The following is a 19,807-nucleotide window of genomic DNA, read 5'->3' as shown; positions in this document are numbered from 1 at the left end:
TCTCTCTCTCGGAATCTGACCTCAGTCCCATGCTTTCACAGTAAGTTCTTTGCCCATGATGATGGCCTTTGGGCCACCTCCTCAGTCCCCTTTCCCTTTTCTTTTTGGATGTATCAGGTCATCGGATATTGTCAGGGTTCCAGTCCCATGAAGAGGACCAATTTCCAGGGGAGCGATGAGTTTTTACTGGGTCTACCTGTGCCTTCCTGAGCCAACATGCACAGCCTTGCTGGAGAAGAGCTTGGGAGGCCGGGACACTGACCCCTCTAAAACAGACAGCGAGGCCTGGCTGCCGAAGTGAAGCGAACCCGGAAACGCTGGATACAGGAATGATCCAAAAGTCTGATGAAAATGGACAAAGCCAGAGGGACAAGGCTTCAAGTGAAAATGAGAAGCAAAGGACAAGGATTCCAAAATGTTCCTAGACCCACTTGCTGCTACCGCATAGTGGGGATGCACCCGGGGACTATTAAACTGACAGTATGGAGGTGCCCAGTCCTTCTAGACAGTGTGCAAGGAGGCAGCGTGAGCAAAAGGACTCGGCCCAGCCAGGTAGGAGCCTTCTGCTCTGTAGAATGGGACTCAGAGCACAGCCAGGTAGGAGCCTTCTGCCCTATAGCATGGGACTCAGAGCACAGCCAGGTAGAGCCTTCTGCTCTGTAGCATGCATTTATGCCTTGTGTCCATATCCATGGCTTTTACTGGTTGGGACCCAGGCATTTTTTTTGTTTGTTTGTTTTGTTTTTTTGATGATCTTATTCTCCGTCTCTACCCTTGACTTGTGTCATGGGCAGGCGGAAGAGTGGGAAGGCACTGACTGCGAGGTCCCACAAACCTCCCTTACCTCCCTGGGCTGGGCAGTGCGTTACTCTGAGCCTCACTTTCTGTAGCTGGAAAGCAGGATTGATTGGATGCCGAGGGTCAACAGACAGCATCTGTGAATGTGACTTGAGATCTCATGGCATCACGGCACCACCTCCAAGCCTGGTCCCCCTTGTAAGTGTGTGGGGAACCCCTTCTGGCCCAAGCCCAAGCCTGGGGACTGTAGCCACAGCATTATGACTCGCAGCACAAGGTCTCATGTCACCACAACCGTGGGACTGCCGCTCCTCGTGACCGAGCACTGTGGCGTGCTGGTATCCCAGTTTCTCCTTTTCTGCTGCCCATAACCGCCTGCCTCCCTCTGTTCTCACATACACTAATCACCATCATAAGTCCAGAGCCTTAGTGGTATTGGGTAAACACATGGGTTTTTCCTGACCACTAGCCAATCCTGGATAGCTGGCTAGTGGGCAGAGAATATGAGTAGAAATACAATCATACCGAGTCTTCAATGAACGTGCCTCTCCAACCAGGGTTGGATGTGAAGGGTTCTGAGTTCCACTGGGTTGTCTTCCAAATCCAGCGAAATGGAATCGCACCAGCCCCCAAGAAGGCCTCTCCATGCCCCAGAATGCTATCAATTCTGACTTCCCTCACCTTTCTAAAGACTTTGACTATTTGGAACTTTAAATTACAGTGATATGGTTCACACAATATTTCCCACCAGCTCCTTGAGTTATGTGTGAGCCTCTTACTAAGCCAGGTGTGTGTACGCAGTATTTTCTGCATCTATAAGATACATCTCTCATCTCCTACCTCACTACCAACAATTCCATTGCTTCAGAGGTTATAAAACTACAGCCACCCCCTGCCTTTGAAAATAAAGCTTCTACTAGCATTTATTTTATGTCTAGTTCTGCTGTCTATTGTACATCTGTGGTAGAGACCTTACAGCCTGCAGTTCCTAGCCATCTCTTTCCGAAAGTTTTGGCCAGCCCTGGCAAGGAGGTATGAGTTTCTTCATCTGCCACAGAGTGATCATAACCAACACCACACTGGGAACGCAGCCAATGGATGATAGGCAGAAGTTGCTCTACAGGGGGTGTCCACCACATGAAGTATCAGGTGATGTTGGAGGAAACTGAGAGTCCATCCCTACCTGCAGGTAGGAGTGACCTGCTCCACCTGAGCTGGCACACAAACACAAACATCAGGAATCTGCCCTCAATGGACCAATCCATCCCTGCCTCTAAGATAGATGCCCCCCAAAAAACACTCACCCAAATGGGACAGAATAAAACAAAGCCAGTGGTCCTGTTCCTCCTTGGTGATGAATACTCTAAGAAGGGAGTCCCTTAATTAATGCCATGGGCTGATTTGGTAACTGCTGGCTGTGGTAGCTAAGAAAGATTTTTTTACTTGGCTTGACAGAACTAACATATAAACCCCAAAACATTCTCCGTTAGCATTCTAGATGGTTGTCGATAGGGATCTGCCACTTCCTTGGATGGTCTGGGGTCCTGAGTTGCAAAAAGACACAGAAGTGTGTCTGAGGGCAGGTGTGGGCAAAGTCCTGGGATAACACAGAAGGAAGCTTGAAGACTGAGAAACAAGCAGGGTGGTCGAGAGGAGAAACTAATGTTCAGGTTTGAAGGCCATGTTTGGACTGTGGGCTGCCCATGGCTGGACGAGAAGGGCAGGAATTGAGAGAAACCACCTCCCACCAGCAAGCTAACAGAGACATGAGGCCTGGCTGTCTTTGTCAAGCTATCTTGTTCCTTCATAGGTTTCTTCTCAGCCCCAGAAAGGTCTATGGAACTCCAAGTCAGGCATGGTGATGGCTCTACCTTAAGCGCCTCACACCCTTATGACACCCCGTCTTCCTGTTGGATCTGTAGGTACGCACTCATCAGGTCTTCACCGACACTGTACTTTGGGCTTGTGGACCAGGCAGAAGGCTGTTATTCCAGTTATGCAGAGGAGCAAGCATGCCTGGAGAAGAAACAGTCTATATGGTTCCCCCAGGAACACAGAGAACAGAACCCATCCTGGGCACCAGCCCTGCGGCCCTCTTACTCAGATGGTGATGACTTGCAGCTCCCAGGACAGACTACAGGACTATGGAAGCCCCTGTGATCCCCACCGGCCATCCTAAGGCCTGCCCCACGCATCCCTGATACACGGGCCTTGCCATGGCTGGAGCTAGGTACAAAATGCCCTCACTTAGGCTTGTGTGAATGCCACCCTGCTGGTCTGTAAATTAAATGAAATCTGTAATACTAGCACAACAACCGTGAGTGCTATGAAACATTCAATACTGATATTAGTGACAGCCGTAATAGTATTGATGGCATCCCCACTGCTGCTTCTAAGTAGAGATTGAATTTTATTTCTGTGGTTATATTGGCTCCAGAAAACGTAACATGCTTTGGAGGCACAGTTGACCATAAGCAACTTCCTGACCTTGCCGTGTCTACATGACACGCCAAGAAGCTCGGATGCCACCCTGGAGTTAACAGGAGCCACTTCAGGGTTTCAGTCACGCACGACATGAGTTTCAGGTCAGTGTTTCCTAAAGGCCCCTCTGGCGATGCCGTCTGGGACCGGAGCAGCCTGAACTGGAGGCTGTGAGGCTGGTGAGGGTGAGTAAACAGCCCAGGCTGGAGACTCAGAGACCTAAATTAGGGCAGTGGGAGTGTAGGGAAGCGAGGGACCTAGCAGGAGAGTTTGCATGAGGAGGGAAAAAATCTGCTCCCTCGCTCCTGGAAAAACAACTGTGAATCAGTGATACCATCTTTATCCCCAAAGGCAAACAGATCCTTCATTAGTGCTAGCAATTGAGAGCTGTGTGAGGTTTGGTACCCACTAGCTGCTAAACATGCATATAAAAGGAAGCACACCATATGCTGTGGTGAGTTCATGCCAATTGGCCCCACTCACATATATGCTGCTTTAATTTTAACACTTCATTTGAACAAAAGTCTAGTTCTAATGAAGCTAAGGATTCCCAGCGAGATTTTTCCTGCAGGCCAGTGTGACTTGATGTCTTTCTCCAGTACTGACATGTCTCTGTCTTTCAGCAACGAAGGCCAGGATTCAGGCAGGTGTCAACCCCACAGATCAAGTCACTTTGGGGACAGGTAAGAAAAGATGCCTTAGAAGGTAGTGAGTGCTCCATCTTCAGAGGCATTCAAGCCAAGCCTGGGCCAGCCACTTGATGGAGTTGTTGCTGACACAATTCAGGTATCAGAAAGCAAGTGGGATGGGCCTGTTGGACTTGATGACTTTTAAGGTCTTTCAAAACCACGGTGTTCTAAGAGGTTGAATCATAAACGTGGTGCTGGCAGTTCAGGGGAACCCCATCATATCGGTAGGGTGAGAATGAGGATCTAAGATTTTTTTTCAAGTAAATCTAGAAGTTATAACCACCCTAGAAAGGAAATCTGAGTCCCTGCTGGACCAACATGGGCCAAGGGCACCCGGAGCTGGGCCTTTTGACTTTGTCCTCAGAAGACAGCGAGTACCAGAAACTTCTTTCAGATTTAAGAACTGGGAAGACACTGCTTTTCTTTCCTATGTAGCTGACCATGCAAGTCATTTTACCTCTGCTGTCAGGAAGCCCACAACTTAATTTGCATAGGGAACCAGCCATCTTGGCACTTTTGTCTAATATTGGTATCCTTTCTCTTTCTACTTCACCAATATCTAGCTTCTGGTATAAACATTCTGTGGTCCTTTTTTTTTTAATCCATAGTATACATGTCTATTGGATATTTCCCATAAGCTACTTTAACTGCTCTGAGGAACAAAGAGGTTATAAATGCAAAAGGAAATAATAAACCACAGCCTGGGAGGCCTGTACTGATAAGCTATAAGGGAACAGCAGGGGGAGCATTAGACAGGGCACAGAGACTACAGTCGAGGGAGAAGAGGGACCTCACCTTCCTAGACTCAGTTTCCCATCCTGTAAGGTGACAAAGATGACAGTCCAGTCTGCTCAGGCATCTCCAGATGCAGTCCCTCTGCCGTGTCCAGGAGCCTCCTGCCTGTATACTGTGTCCTGGAGGCCTTAGTTCCTTATTTGAGCAATACACACAGTAGCATCTGTCATGTTTCTTGTTAGGTTCTGAGCATATCTATGGGGTAGTTAGCATGCATCTTATGATGGTATTAGGAGAGAGATACTCTGGCAGGTAAGGAAACCAAGGCATTCGGCTACTAAGCCAATCGCTAGTGAAAGATTCAAATCAAATCAGGGTGGTGACAAGACAGAGGACCACAGGCTCTGCTGTGGGAGACTGTCCCCACAGGACAGCTGGAGCAGAGCCTCAGGCCGGAAGGGAGTAGGCATTGGGATAGGACCACGTGACCCTCAGGATTTGGCTCCATCTGCCCCTGGGGTCTGCTCTGTGCTGTTCTTCCACTTCAGTCATTAGTGGCTACACCTCTGCTGGGCGCCTTCTGCGAGTCAGGCCCAATTCTAAATGACAAGAACACAGCCATCCTCAGAACCTGGCCAAGAACCAGAAAGCCGTCACTGAATGTGACAAGCCTGGAAGGGAGGGTCAGCTGGCCATTTGGGGGAGTGTCCCTTATCTTCAATTTCACTCTCCACCTAATTTCCAGAATTACATGGAAAATTCTGGAAATGAACTCCCCATAAGTTGCAAGTAGCTTTTATTACAAGTTACTGCCATAATTCTATTTTATCATTAGTTATTGATATTAACCTCTTTCCAGGCTGAATTTACACATTAATCGCATGTATGCATATGCAGGAAAAAAAAACACATTCTCTCTAGAGCTTGGTACCACATAGCGCTTCAAGCATTCAGCTGGGGGGCTTGAAAGTAACCCTGTGGATAAGGAGAGGGTGGGGACAGCCAGTACACAGGCCACTGTAGTACACAGAGAGAGCTTCCTGGGTAAGGTGGCATTCTGGCACCAGCGCCAGAGCATCGAGGCAGTGAGGCATGCAGATATCTGGTATGGGGGTGTCGTAGGCAAGGAGAGAAAAAATGTAGGTGCCTGAAAAATAACTGTGCTATTTTTGAGGAACGCGATATAAGACTTGGGAGGAGATGGGGGGAAGGTGGTAAGGGGCTGAGCGCCGAGAGATGCCGACACATGGGGCCTTGCTCAACGTGCTAAGGACTCAGGGCTTCCTCTCCGTCTACCAGGAAGCCACTGGAAGGCTGTAGTGAGCCAAACCATTACAGACATTAGAGCTTTTTCTGCATCCAGGGAAAGGAGATGTCTGTTTACACACGCCCTCTGCCAGGAATGCTTGCCCTGACTCAGTTCATCTTGTTTTGTTGAAGCGGGGCTTCAGCACATAGCACCGCCATTGTGCAGGTAGCTCTGGGGCTGGCCTCGATCCTCCCGCCTGGGCCTCCTGAGTGCTGGGATTGTAGGCATGCATCACCACGCTTTCCCCTTCCTCCTGCTCACCCATTTACCCACCTGGAGGAAGCTAAATAAATTGAAATCCCCAGTAAACAACCTCACCATCACATGATTCCCTTTTCATGGCAAGCACCAAAACTACCATTACACAATCACGCGAGTAACTTTCATCTCTTGCTATTTTTTTCCCCATGAAGTGAGGCTTTGTCTGCGCCCATAATCTGATCCTTAAGAAACCCACCAAATACTCAAGTGAGTGGGAGAATAGATGAAATAGAAGACAAGGATGAAAGCCACTGGGGAAGTGACTCCAGCCTATAGACCATAGAGAGGCCACAGGCAAAGCATGTGACATGTGTGGTTCGAGGTCCCATCACACCAAACCCCTGGGGACTGGGAAGGAGTGGACAGGAATTGAGACCAGAGGCAGAAAACAGAGAGCTGGTTTCAGGGCTGTGTGATGGACTTTCTGTTCCCTGTATGTTTTCATATGGAGCCATCTCTGTGTCATAGAGGCTCGTGAACCTAAGACTCACACAGGCCTGAATGTCATCCATCAGCTGCTGCTGGAGAGGCTAACACGACCGTTAGTGAGACCAGACCACAAGCGTGGTGCGGCAGCAACTGGACTAGAGAGTTAGGAAACCCAGGTGTGTTCATTTACTTACCTACTCTGTCATCAGTTTTACAATAAAAATAGATCACGAACCACACTGAGGGCTAGGTACTGTGCAAATTTGGACAAAGAATTTATCTTTTCTGAACAATGAGGAAAGGAGAGAGTTCTTACCTATTAAAGAAAAACACAGGCACAGGGAATACACCTCAGCTGGTAGAATGCTTGCCTAGCATAGACAACGCCTTGGATTCCATCTCCAGCCAACCACATAAACAGGGGAGGTGGTACATGACTCTAGTCCCAGTAGTTGGGGTATAGACACAAGAGAAGGATCAGAAGTGCCAGTTCTCTGCTACACAAAGAGTTCAAGGCCAGCCTGGGCTGGATGAGACCTTTTCTCATAAAAGACACACGTGCGCTGCAAACACACACACACACACACACACGCACACACACACTCATGAGAGGGGAGGGAAGAGAGGGAGGGAGTAAGAGAGAGAGAGAGAGACTCCCCAGGACCTGAATCCAGAGAGCTGAGCCTCTACATAAGAAGAAATGACAGGATGCAAAGCCTTGGTTTTTCCCCTTGAGTTTCTTGTCCCATATTGACTTCTTGCTCTAATTTGAGTGAGACATTCCAAAGGGGCTGGCATTGTTTTGCTCTCCTGTGCTTGGTGATTTGATATAATCCCTACTTATACCCTATAGCCCAGAAAGGCTTTTAATTCCTTCCTTGTGGCTCTCTGCTCCCCAAATAACTTCCTCCTGTCTGTGCCACTTGGACTACCCAGATCATCAAGTGTTGACTTCTCCATGTAACAGGGGTCCATGCTTTCTTTCCTCAGACTTTGGCTAAAAGTTCAGACCAGAACACCATTTCTGTTGGTAAATTGATAAAAAGCCAACAGGCCAAGCTAGGTTTTGGGATGTATGCCTGTAATTATGTATCTGAGGCATGAGGGAATGGTAAATTTGAGGCCAGGCTGGGTTGTATAGGAAGTTTCCAAATACCCTTGACTACACAGTGAGACCTTGATCCACACCCCAAGGAGGGAAAAGTAAAGGAAAGAAATACAGAAATACAGAGTCCACAGGCTATAAAGGAGCTTACAAGCCAACAGTGGCAGGAAGGAGTCTTAACAGGTGGCTTACTATGACCTAGAAATGATGCTTACTAACCCAGGCTGGACCATCAGTACCTACAGACTGAGTGGCACTGAGGGACAGAGGCATGGGAGTGGCGGGGGATATTTGGGTCAACGGAGCATGCCTGTCTCAGAAGATGTTGTGTAGTTTCTTTAATAAAATTGCATGCAGGCCATGCCTTTCCATTTAGAGGTCAATGACCCTTACCAAGCTGTGCAGAGATTTGCCCATGAATCCAGAGGAGAATCTGAATCCCAGTTGATGTATGCATAATGGTTTTCACGCCTTAGACATCCTTGTGTCTGGACTACTGCTATTTTTTCTAACTGAATAATAACTAGCAAGAACAAAGATATTGGTTCTCGGGTAGTATAGTCATTCCAGGTATGTGGAAGCCTTGCTATGTTGCTTTCATGGTAGTTTAAGAAATGAACTCTTGTGACTGAGTACTGCCCTGGAAAAGTTCTGTGTCCTCTGAAGCACATATGAGAAAATAGAAGTTGCTTTTATGTTCCCCCTTGGAACAGTTCCTGGGATGAAAACTTGAATGTGTTCACAATTAATATTTTCATAGATCATTTGAGGTAAAAGAAACCCTCGAAAGGCACAATGGAGTGACAGATGATGAAGGCCATCGTCCCCACGATTGACAATAAACTGCTGTTAGAAGCAGCGTGACATTCCTAACAGGACAGAATTGTTTGTGAACAACAGAGACTCTGAGCACAGTGTCTGGGGGCATCTTGGTAATGACAAAAGCCACAACACAGGAGCATATGACAAATTCTTCTCTGTCTCCCTAGGAAATCACCAGAAACTTCTTCCCTATTGCCCAATGCTCTTGATACATGAGGATTATGTCACAGGTTAGAGAACAAAATCTGGTGTCTTGAGAGTCATCAGACATGAGAAGGAAGGCATAAATACAGCTTCCAGGTGGGTAAGCATACCTACCACCACTGACTTGTTCGGTGAGGCAAAATGTGTAACTCTCATTTATGGGTATGGAGAAATGCTCAATGCACAACACATACTTGTATGAAAATTTCCTTCTGCAGCACAGTATCATGTCAATGAATATAAACAAAAATAAATACTACCTTCACTTTGCAGATAGAGAAACTGAAGATCAGACAGATTAACACACAGAGCTTAAGAAACTGTATAGTTATTCTCAACAAATTTGCTTGATTCCAAAGAGTAAAATCCAAACCCTGGGCAGGCTTTCTCTTTGCTTCTGGCTGCCTCTTACTTAGGAAAAGTTTGATAAGTCTCATGATGTCTTCGACTGAATTTTAAAAGCATATTTTTCAGACATACTAATAACAGTTGTATGTAGCAAGGAAGGAGAGAAATGTTTCTAGCCCTGGGGTATAAATAGCCTACTGATCTCCATCTTCAGAGAGGGACCAGAAGTGAGACTGCATCAGGCGGGGTGACTGCACGTGAGGGAGCAGCCTCTTTGCACACATGGGCACACATTGCCGAAATGGGATTGGAGCCGTTGCTGCCATCTTCTCCACTAACGCCCACCGCTGAATGACATCACTGCCAAAGCCCAATTAGCTCACAGAAGACCCTGGCACTCAGTGATATTTCTTCAAGATGGCATGAAATTCCAAATATAAATTGGGTCCGCACTGGGCGATGATTCAAGAAATCGTATTGGCCAGTTCACAAGACTAGAAATATCCATTAGACAGGCTTTAGAAAGTAGATCACCCCCTGCAAAGACAGAGGTATAATTACAGCCCTGGCTCCTGAGGAAACATCTAGAAAAAGCATGAGAGGGGGGGGGGGTCTTTGGCAAAGGTGTGGTTCTCATATTGTAAACTGTACTTACAGGGGATAAAAGGAAAGGTCCAGAGAGGTACCGTCTTCCTCGGCTGCCTCATCTTTTTAGGAAAACTGTTAACACTTAAAATAGCTAAGTTCTCACATTTGAATTGCTTTTTACAATTCGCTTGCATGTCCTTTTGGGATCTACATAATTATTGTTGCTATTTTGTAGAAGAAACCTAAAGTTTAAGAGGGTACCCATTAAAGGTTATTTGAGACCAGTGACTTACATCTCTCCTCATGTCACCACCTTGTATTCTAGGACTGGACATGTCCAAGACAAACTTCAAATACCAATCACATGGAAAAGCACAGACTTGCCCAAGCCCAGACTAACAGCAGCAGGACTCACAGCCCAGGGTTCATTTCTATACAATACACTGACATTGTCTTGGTCAAATGTTGACTATGTAGTATCTGGATGTACAATAAAAATAGATAGGAGAGCCTGTTATAGTCTCAAAGGTGTTTTAAAATGGAAGAGCAAGGCAGAGATGAGAGAGAGCCAGAGATGACAGGATGAGGAGGACTTGTCTCTGTTATGGGAATGGGTAAAAAACAGGTTATACTGGTAAGTGGAAATATCAAGGGAATAGATTCTTCTACAGTCCTTGGAAGGAATATGAACATGCTGCCAGTTTACTATTAGCCTAATGAGAACCATTTTGGATGTAAGATGTCCAAAAATGAATGCTGTAATCTTTTAAAGCACAGTGTCTGTGGCAATTAGTTACCACAATAACAAGGAACTCATATGGAGTGGCATTGGAATAAGCCAGGACACACTCTTGCATGAGTCAAAATCTGAAAATTCGTACTACTGTTCATCTACCATTTATATCTAAACACTTGTGCTAAGAAAATAACCAGAGTTCTCACAAAGGGTCACGTGAGAACACTCATTCATAGTATTATCTACTTCAGTTAAGAAGTCCAGTAGTACGGAATTGGCAACCATCCACATAACACAGTGTCAGGTGGCCACAAAGAAACATCCCTTCTCAAGCTAAGCATGCACTCCATTGGCACAGTGCAAGCCTAGCATGGATAAGGCCCTGGGTTTGATTCCCAGGACTACATGAGGTGGTCCTGGTACCTCAAGTCTGTAGTTCCAGTGCTTGAGAAGTGGAGAAAATCAAAAGCTCACGGCCAAACTTAGAGCCAACCTAGGCGACACAGCAATATTAAAGCCAATCTAGACTGAGATCCTATCTTAAAAATAGAGGAAGGATACCACATTAAAACGAGTATAAAATGGCATGGGGAAAACTGACAATCAAGGCAAAAGTTGGCACGTAAAATAACATATAATCCCAGAATTATGAAGTAGAAGAAAATCTCTCATTGAGTTAATAATGGGTTACATTTTTAAAGGAGTTTTGTAAAAGTTAATGATAATTGTCTTTGTAGGGTAGAATGCTGACATATTTAAGTTTCCCCAGCCATTTTACATATTCCATATGTTCTGTAATGAGCATAGATTGCTTCTATAATCAGAAATATAAACAATTTTTTATTATAAAGCAAGCCCCTTGGGTTATAAGAACTATAGAATTAATCATGCCTTTGACTGAGTAATCTCATTCATAAAAATATATCCTAAGGAAATAATTCAAAGAAGGGAAAAAATGTCTAAAGTAAAAAGGCTCTTACAGCAGTGTTACTTATAATAGCTCAAAATGGGAAACAGCCAGAATACCCTGCAATTCAATTATGATAAAACAAATTGTAATGCATTTTCTTGATGGAATATTGTGCAGCTATAAAAATAATTAATACAAAGATTATCTAGAAATACAGACAGCGTAAAATAATAAGACGCGAAAGATTCAAGCCCAAGACACAAATGTTCGCAATTATAATTATTCCACTCACATGTGGATAAGGATGGATAGCAGGAACAGAAATTCTAACAGCTACTGTGTTAAAGAAAAGGGCTTCTGAGAGTGATTTGTGTAGAGTTGTTTTAATAATGAAGAACTACAAAGAGATGCACTCCAGCATGGACACCACCACGGGTGAAGAGTGCTTGAGACCACCAAGTGACACCAGAGCGGGGACAAAATCCGCAGTAAGGGACACTCGACGCCATCCACCAATATTTTTATTTTTTTAATCTCTTCAACAAATACCGCTCAAGGCTGTTTTCTTACGTGTGAGTAAATCTGTAATGACGATAAGGAAATGGCAGAGGCGAATTTTAGATTTAGGGTTACTCCTGGGGAAAAATGGGAAGGAGTTCACTGGGGTTGCAGAGAGGTATTTCAGCACTGGTAGCTGCTCGTTTCTTATTGGATGAGCCTGGATCTCCTCCCTCATCCTCATTCTTTCCTTCACTTGTTCCTCTTCTTCCCCCTCCCCTCCTTCTTTCCTTCCTGTGTTCCTCTTCTCCCCCTTCCCTCCTCTCTCCTCTTCTTCCTTCCCATCTTCTCTCCCTTCTCTTTACAAGTGCTGACTTACAATGGTGCTTGGAGCATGTGTGCACTCACACACACACTCACACACACACACATACACACACATACATGCACATACATTATTTACATAGAATGAATGAATGAAACCTTCCATTGGTCCTTTAAATAAAGTGCAAGTTATTTAGCTTGGCATGCATAAAACCACCGCAGAAGTGGCCTCTGCATAACTCATCAACATCCATGACTTCCTACCCACGCTGTGACAATTCCCACTCAGGCCTCTTCATACCTCTGAGAGTCTGTCTGTGCTGTTTCTTCTGCCTAGAATGCTTTTTGACACCCGCAAAGCCCTAATATCAGAGCCAATTTAAGCATGGCCACTTTGCAAACCTTTTCTGAACGTGCTAACTGGTGTCCTTTGGTGCTGTGACAGCACTTGTCTTCAGAATAGGCAGTGTCCTAGGCTTTGACAATGCCTCCTGTTGGTGCCTTATCATCCCACAGCATGGAGGGCTCCCTTATGTACAGCAAATAGTGCATTAGGCACCATCGATCCCCTAAGAGACTCACAGTTGACAAATGAAAGAGCAGAAATCGAATCCTGGTCACTGGACCCACATGGCTGTTTTGGAAATAGGACTTTCAGGATACAAAGGGGCAGATGGGGTTAAAAGGAAGAAACGAACATCTGTAACTACATGGTGAGCATTTGAAAATTAAGAAAAGGCATACTTGGAGGTGAGAACAAAAGAAAAGGCATAGTCACGAAAGTCAAGACTAGTTTGATTAAAAAGACGTAAGATGAGCAGAATGTATCTCAGTGGTGGAGTGCTGGCTTACTACACGCAAGCTCCTACATTCAGTCCACTCTATTTACCAATTGCATAATTACATGTGGAGTGTGCTAAAAGGATGAGTGCCAAAAAGTCAACGAATTCAGCAGAATGGAACCCTCATCTCATTAAAGCCGTCCAAAATAACAGGCGTATCTCTGCTGTCTCTAAAACAAGAACCACAAATCCCCCTTCTCTAATTCACAATTCTATGATAGACTCTGGTACTCAAAGGGGACTCACAGTGTTGAATGAATGAATGAATGAATGAATGAATATTCTCTTGAGAAGCATAATTATAGTTCAGCTTTCCTGTGACTCTCTCTTCAGCTACTTGGCCCTATCAGTTCAATGGGACAGAGCACCAACTTATTCTGTGTTCAATAGTTCCAATCCTGAGGCATTTCTCTAACGCTAAACCCCAAATGAGATATCCCTTTGTTTAAACCAATGAGCCAGTACCTTTGTTTTAAACTGAGTTTTAAATGTGTCAATAAAGAGACCCTCTGATATATATGTATATATATTTTTTCTTGACATTTAAGCCATAATCGTATTTGTTTAAAACACAAGGAGGTGGTGTTTTCATTGTCCAAAGTCTCAGATCCAATCCTTGGCCTACTCTGGAGAAATTGTGCTGATATACGAAGGTATGAAGTTAACCCAAGAAAAAGACACTCTTAGAAAAATTCTTCAAAAGCCCCTGAAACAATCCTCTAAGTCACCAGTGGCCAATGACTCTTTTATTTGGCCCTAGAAAGCACGCTGTTGGTAAACTGGCCACAGGAAAACCAGACTTTCAGAAAACCGACTTTTTAATAAATTAAATCTTAGAAAACTTGCCTTAGGCCAAGGTTGGCTCCTGGGAATAGGTAGTGTGTTGGGTGTCATATACAGCTTGACTGTTGAGCATGAGAAATTCTTTACTGACCATGGCTCTTGGGTATACCTCAGGCAAAGTAAAATTCTAGATTCAGAAAACAACAGCAACAACAATGAAAAAAGAAATAAGCAAACAAACAAACCACCAGTTTGAAAGGGCTGGGGAGGTAGTTCAGCAGCTGAAGCATGGTATAGCAGCTCACTTATAGTTCCAAACTTGGAAGGCAGAGACAGGGGATCCCAGAGCAAGAGGGCTAGCAAGACTAGTAACATCAGCAAAGCTCTGAGTTTAACTGGGAGACTCTTCTTCAATGAATAAAGGAGAAGATGAGTCTGGGGAGATTCCCAGACTCAACCTCAGTCCTCAACCCACATGGGCATGAACACCCACACATACACCTGAGCCCACACACATGTGAACGTGTACACACACGCACATGCACACCACACCTGAAAAAGAACACCAGAAAAAAAGGCAGCGTTCACAATGGGGAGCCTTTTAAATCAAGACGTGTCTCCCCGCAATGCACTCAGTGTCTTGTGCTAGTATCCTCTTCCTCTGTCTCACTGTGTGAGCATTTTAAACCGTGCTCGAGGGTGACAACAGCATGTCTCTGAAAGATGCAGCCTAGATCGCCCAGGTGACCCTTCTGAAGGTCATTCTGATGGTCCCTGCCATCCCCAGACCTGAACTTCACTCGTCCATTCATAGATTTACCTACTGTCTACACTCTGTTAAGGGGTTGGGAACACCACAGTGGAAAGGACAAGTCTGAGGTCTTGCTAAGCTCACGCTCTAGGAGGAAACGAGAAAATGTGAGTGACTATAGTCTCCAAGGTGTCTAGTGTCTCTATTCCTTCTACTGGGACCTTACACAAGCACGTGCCACTAAGATAGACCAAATAACACTCTGCCTCAGACTGAGGATCAGCAGTCCTCAGAAGGATCTGATTATAAGAAGTGGACCAGGGAGGACTGGTCTACTTGGTCCAATTTCTAAACAGAAATTCACTGTGTTTGATGAATAATTAATGTAGATGAGAAAAGAAATTTTCTTACCTGTCAGTTACTTATCTTCAAGATTACATATCCATCAGTGCTCCCCCAAGGGGCTAGATTCATCTCCATAGAAACTGGGGGCAACCAGAATGTTAATTATACCTCAATGCCAGATTTCTCCAGAATGTGACTCACTGTAAGAAAACCTTCTAGGACTAATTTGTTCTGAAAGGTAGAATTTTAATTTCTCTGACATATTTTTAAAAGACCCTAAACATAGATATCTTAGTAGACCTAAAAAGCTCTCAGAAGGCTAATTCCCTGTGTGTACACAGTAGGCAAGATGTTATTGTGTGAATGTCTGTGTCCTCTCCAAATCTCCATGCTGAAGGCTAAGACTCAGTGCAATAGGAGGTGGTTGATCACAATGGCTGAGCCCCTGGGAATGGCCCAGCCCTCAGGAATGGCCCAAACCTCAGGAATGACCAAGTCCTCAGGGAGTAGGGAGCATGTTTGCCTTCTGCAGTGAGGGGGTGCAGCATGAACTCACCTTCTGTGTGGAATGAAACCCCCTGGATCCTTAATCTAAGATATTCCTGATCTAAACCTGAATGATATGTTTCTGTTGTTTATAAATGTCCTGGCCTCAGGTTTTTAGTTACAGCATCCCAGATAGACTAAGACAAATGGGTTGCACAGAAACACATGCATCCTATGGGGAAGAAGGCAAGCAAAAGTATATGGTTGAACATGGAAGTAGAAGGGGGCTTGTTTGGGGGAAATAAGAAGACCAGAAAGGGATGGAGAGGAGGATGAGAAAGAATAAGGAATAATAACAAAAATAAAGAATAATAAAAAAGTACATGGTGAACGTGTTAAAAATGTTATAATGAGACACATTATTGTGTGCACTAATTAAAAAATACATCTTCATCCACTGTTTGCATAAGGGCCAGCATTCAGAACAGATCAGTAGGCAGGCTTATAGCATGTTGCTGTTGTTGAGTGTTGAATTGAATGCACCACCAGCTTTGGGTAGGCAGATTAACTCTTTAGTTGTTATACTTACATTGTACACAACATTCTCTTTATAAGCATTATTTCAGTTATTCCTTATTTAAAAAACAGGTCCATAATACATTGCCCGTAACAAACAAACAAACACAGAAAGAAACTCTGAAACACTAAAGTTCTGGGTGTCTGAGTGAACTAACCCAATTATAAAGCTTTGTGGTTTTCTGTTTGTTTGAATACTGACACAGTATACTGAAGAAATGTTACTGTGTTTGTAGACTGTAAATGAAAGTTTCTGTCCTGTCTGGTCCCATGGCCATTTAGTTCCAAATAAACACACAGAGGCTTATATTAATTATAAACTGTTTGGCCAATAGCAAAGGTTCCTTATTGGCAAGCTCTCTCTTAATTATTAACCCATTTCTATTAATCTATGTATTTCCACAAGGCATTGGCTTACCAGAGAATGCCTGGGTGTCCTATCTTTCCGGTAGCTACAGGAAGGCTCTCCTGCGAATTAATCTCTTCATTCTTCTTCCCAGGAGTCTCCTACTCTTGTAGCCCTGCCTACACTTCCTGCCTTGATACATCCTGCCTGTCCATTGGCCAAAACAGCTTTATTTATCAACCAGCAAGAGAAACATATATTCACAGCATACAGAAAGACATCCCCATCATGTGTTTGTTTGGGGATGGTTTCTGAGATCCTAGATTATGTGTGTGTATGTGTGTGTGTGTGTGTGTGTGTGTGTGTGTTTATATTATCTGTCACATGTTACCTTTTTGAACTCTGACACACTCTGAATTGTGAAACACATTCATCCACAATTTTGGCCATTTTTATATTGTCTCCCAATTTTAAAACTGGGATCTTTAAATTTAAGCAATGTTACCCTATGTGTTGGCATTAATAATGAAACTAATGTCTTGTTTTTGTTTCCCATTCTAACAAAAATGCCCAACTATCTAAACTGAGTATTAAGATGATTGCCTATTTCATAAACATAAAGAAGTAGGGTCAGGGCTTAAGAGATGGCTCCGTGGTTGAAAGAGCTTACTTCTCTTCTGTAGGACACAGGTTTGATTCCCAGCACCCACACAATGGCTCAAAACCATCTGTAACTTCAGTTCCAAAACATGCAGGAAACATAGCATACATGCAGGAAAATACACATATACATTTTAAGATGGGAGGGGCAAGCCAATCAGAGAGATACATAGACTTAATATCCTCAGTGTTGGGGCTTACTGAAAACAGTGACCTAGGACTTGAGGATGGATTGTCACAGGGCTAGGTGTTATGAACAAAAATGAAGTTGGCAGGAAGAGTTTAGTGACCGAGCTGGGGAAATGCTATGGCTAATATTGTCAACTTGATAGAATTTAGAGTCACTTGTGGAACAAATTTCTGGGCATGATTCAAAGGAAGTTTCTAGAGATGGAAGGCTTATAGAGTTTATTTGAGATGGGAGGCTCACCCTAACCGTGGTGGCACATTCCATGAGCTGGGGTTCTGGATTGAATAAAAATGAGAAAGGTGACCCGAGCACCAACATTCATCACTCTCTGTTTCCTGACAGCGGATGCGATGTGGAGAGCAGCCTCCTCACGCCTGTCACCTTCATCACTCTCTGTTTCCTGACAGCAGATGTGATGTGGAGAGCAGCCTCACGCCCGTCACCATGCCTTCCCCACAGCGATGGACTGTCCTCTGGAACATCCTTGACTGCTTTCATTATTGTGATTTTATCACAATAATAAACAAAGTAACCAATATGGGGGAGAAGGCAAAAGCAAGGCCAGTACAGGACTCTGAAGAAGACACCAGAAAGAAGAGGGAGAAGCAGCCAGCTACGGGAGACTCTGCAAGGGCGAAACAAAACACGCCCAGGAAAATCCACCAGGTTCTTAAAACAGACATCAAGGAGAGACACAGTCGACCAGTATCGGTGGAGACGAGACGTCTTCCAGCCCCACAGAGCACCATCCCACTTCCTTCTTTAACTAAGTAAACAGGACCAGAAGCAGAGAGCACTTCCTGTTTCCTGCCCTTAAGCAACATGCAAAGGGGTTTTTACCTCAGAGAGAAGAAAAGTAAGCCTTCTGGAGATCAGCTTAACCACCAGCTACTGGGAAGAGTCCTAGGTGATGCACAAACCCGAGCTTGTTGAACAGAGAGGGTGTCATAAGAGGAGTGAAATCCACAGGGTTATTATTAGTATTTCATAGGCAGAAGATAAACTATGAAAAGAGGTAACTAATTTTCTGGAGTTTTGATAAAAGTGGGGGGCATTTTGTGACAAGGCCAGAAGCCAAGTAAAAAGCTGTGCTCTAGATTAGTATGAACACAGCAAAAACGTAGGCTTCCTCTTTGTGTGTACACATGTGCGTGTGTGTGTACTGTATGTGTCAATGCACATGGCATGTGTGTGTATGTGTGTGCAAGGAAGGCAGGGGAGGACATAGGTGTCCTGTTCCGTCACCTTCTGCCTTATCTTGTTGACGAGGTCTCACTGCACCTGGAGCTAGGCCAGCAGCCAGCAGCCTCCTCATCCTCCTCTCTCTGCCTCAGTTAGTGCTGGGGTCACAGACGTGTGTTGTCAAACCCGACTTTTTGTGGCGGTCCCGATGATTTGAACTCAGGTTCTCATGCTTGCTCAGAAAGAGCTCTTACCTGCTCATCGATCTCCCCAGGTCTGGGCTTAGGCTTTTGGAAAAGAAAACTTGAGAGAATCCTTGTCTCTCTACATTACTGTTTCATAATTTAAAGACATCATGGGACTTTGGCTTTAGACTAGCCAGGAATTCTACACAGGCAAAGCCAGCTCCAGGGCTCCCTTCCTCATGCCTTCAGGCACCCGGCTGCAGGTCACCTCCTGCTGGAGCTCACCCCTGGCTCCCACTGCAGTGTCTCCTTCTGAACTCCGTGCTCCTTCCACACCTGCTCCACCCACCCACCCACACACCTGCCCCACACACACCCACACACCTGCCCCACCCACACACCTGCCCCACACACACCCACACATCTGCACCACCCACACACCTGCCCCACCCACACACCTGCCCCCCCCACACCCACACACCTGCCCCCACACACACCCACACATCTGCACCACCCACACACCTGCCACACACACCCACACACCTGCCACACACACACACCTGCCACACACACACACCTGCCACACACACACACCTGCCCCCCACACACACCCACACATCTGCACCACCCACACACCTGCCACACACACCCACACACCTGCCACACACACACACCTGCCACACACCCACACACAGCCCCACCCACACACAGCCCCACCCACACACAGCCCCACACACACACAGCCCCACACACACACAGCCCCACCCACACACCCACACACAGCCCCACCCCCACACCCACCCACACACCCACACACAGCCCCCCACACACAGCCCCCCCACACACAGCCCCACCCCACACCCACACACAGCCCCACCCACACACAGCCCCACCCACACACCCACACACAGCCCCCCCCCACACAGCCCCCCACACACACAGCCCCACCCACACAGCCCCCCACACAGCCCCACCCCCACACAGCCCCACCCCACACAGCCACACCCACACACAGCCCCACCCACACACAGCCCCACCCACACACCCACACACAGCCCCACCCACACACAGCCCCACCCACACACAGCCCCACCCACACACAGCCCCACCCACACACCCACACAGTCACCCACACACAACAGCCCCACCCACACACAGCCCCACCCACACAGCCCCACCCACACACCCACACACAGCCCCACCCACACACCCACACACAGCCCC

This window comes from Mesocricetus auratus, unplaced genomic scaffold (assembly GCF_017639785.1).
Source record: "Mesocricetus auratus isolate SY011 unplaced genomic scaffold, BCM_Maur_2.0 Super-Scaffold_6730, whole genome shotgun sequence".
Classification (NCBI taxonomy): Eukaryota; Metazoa; Chordata; class Mammalia; order Rodentia; family Cricetidae; genus Mesocricetus; species Mesocricetus auratus.
The sequence above is the reverse complement of the archived record's forward strand: the minus strand, read 5'-3'. Positions refer to the sequence as shown.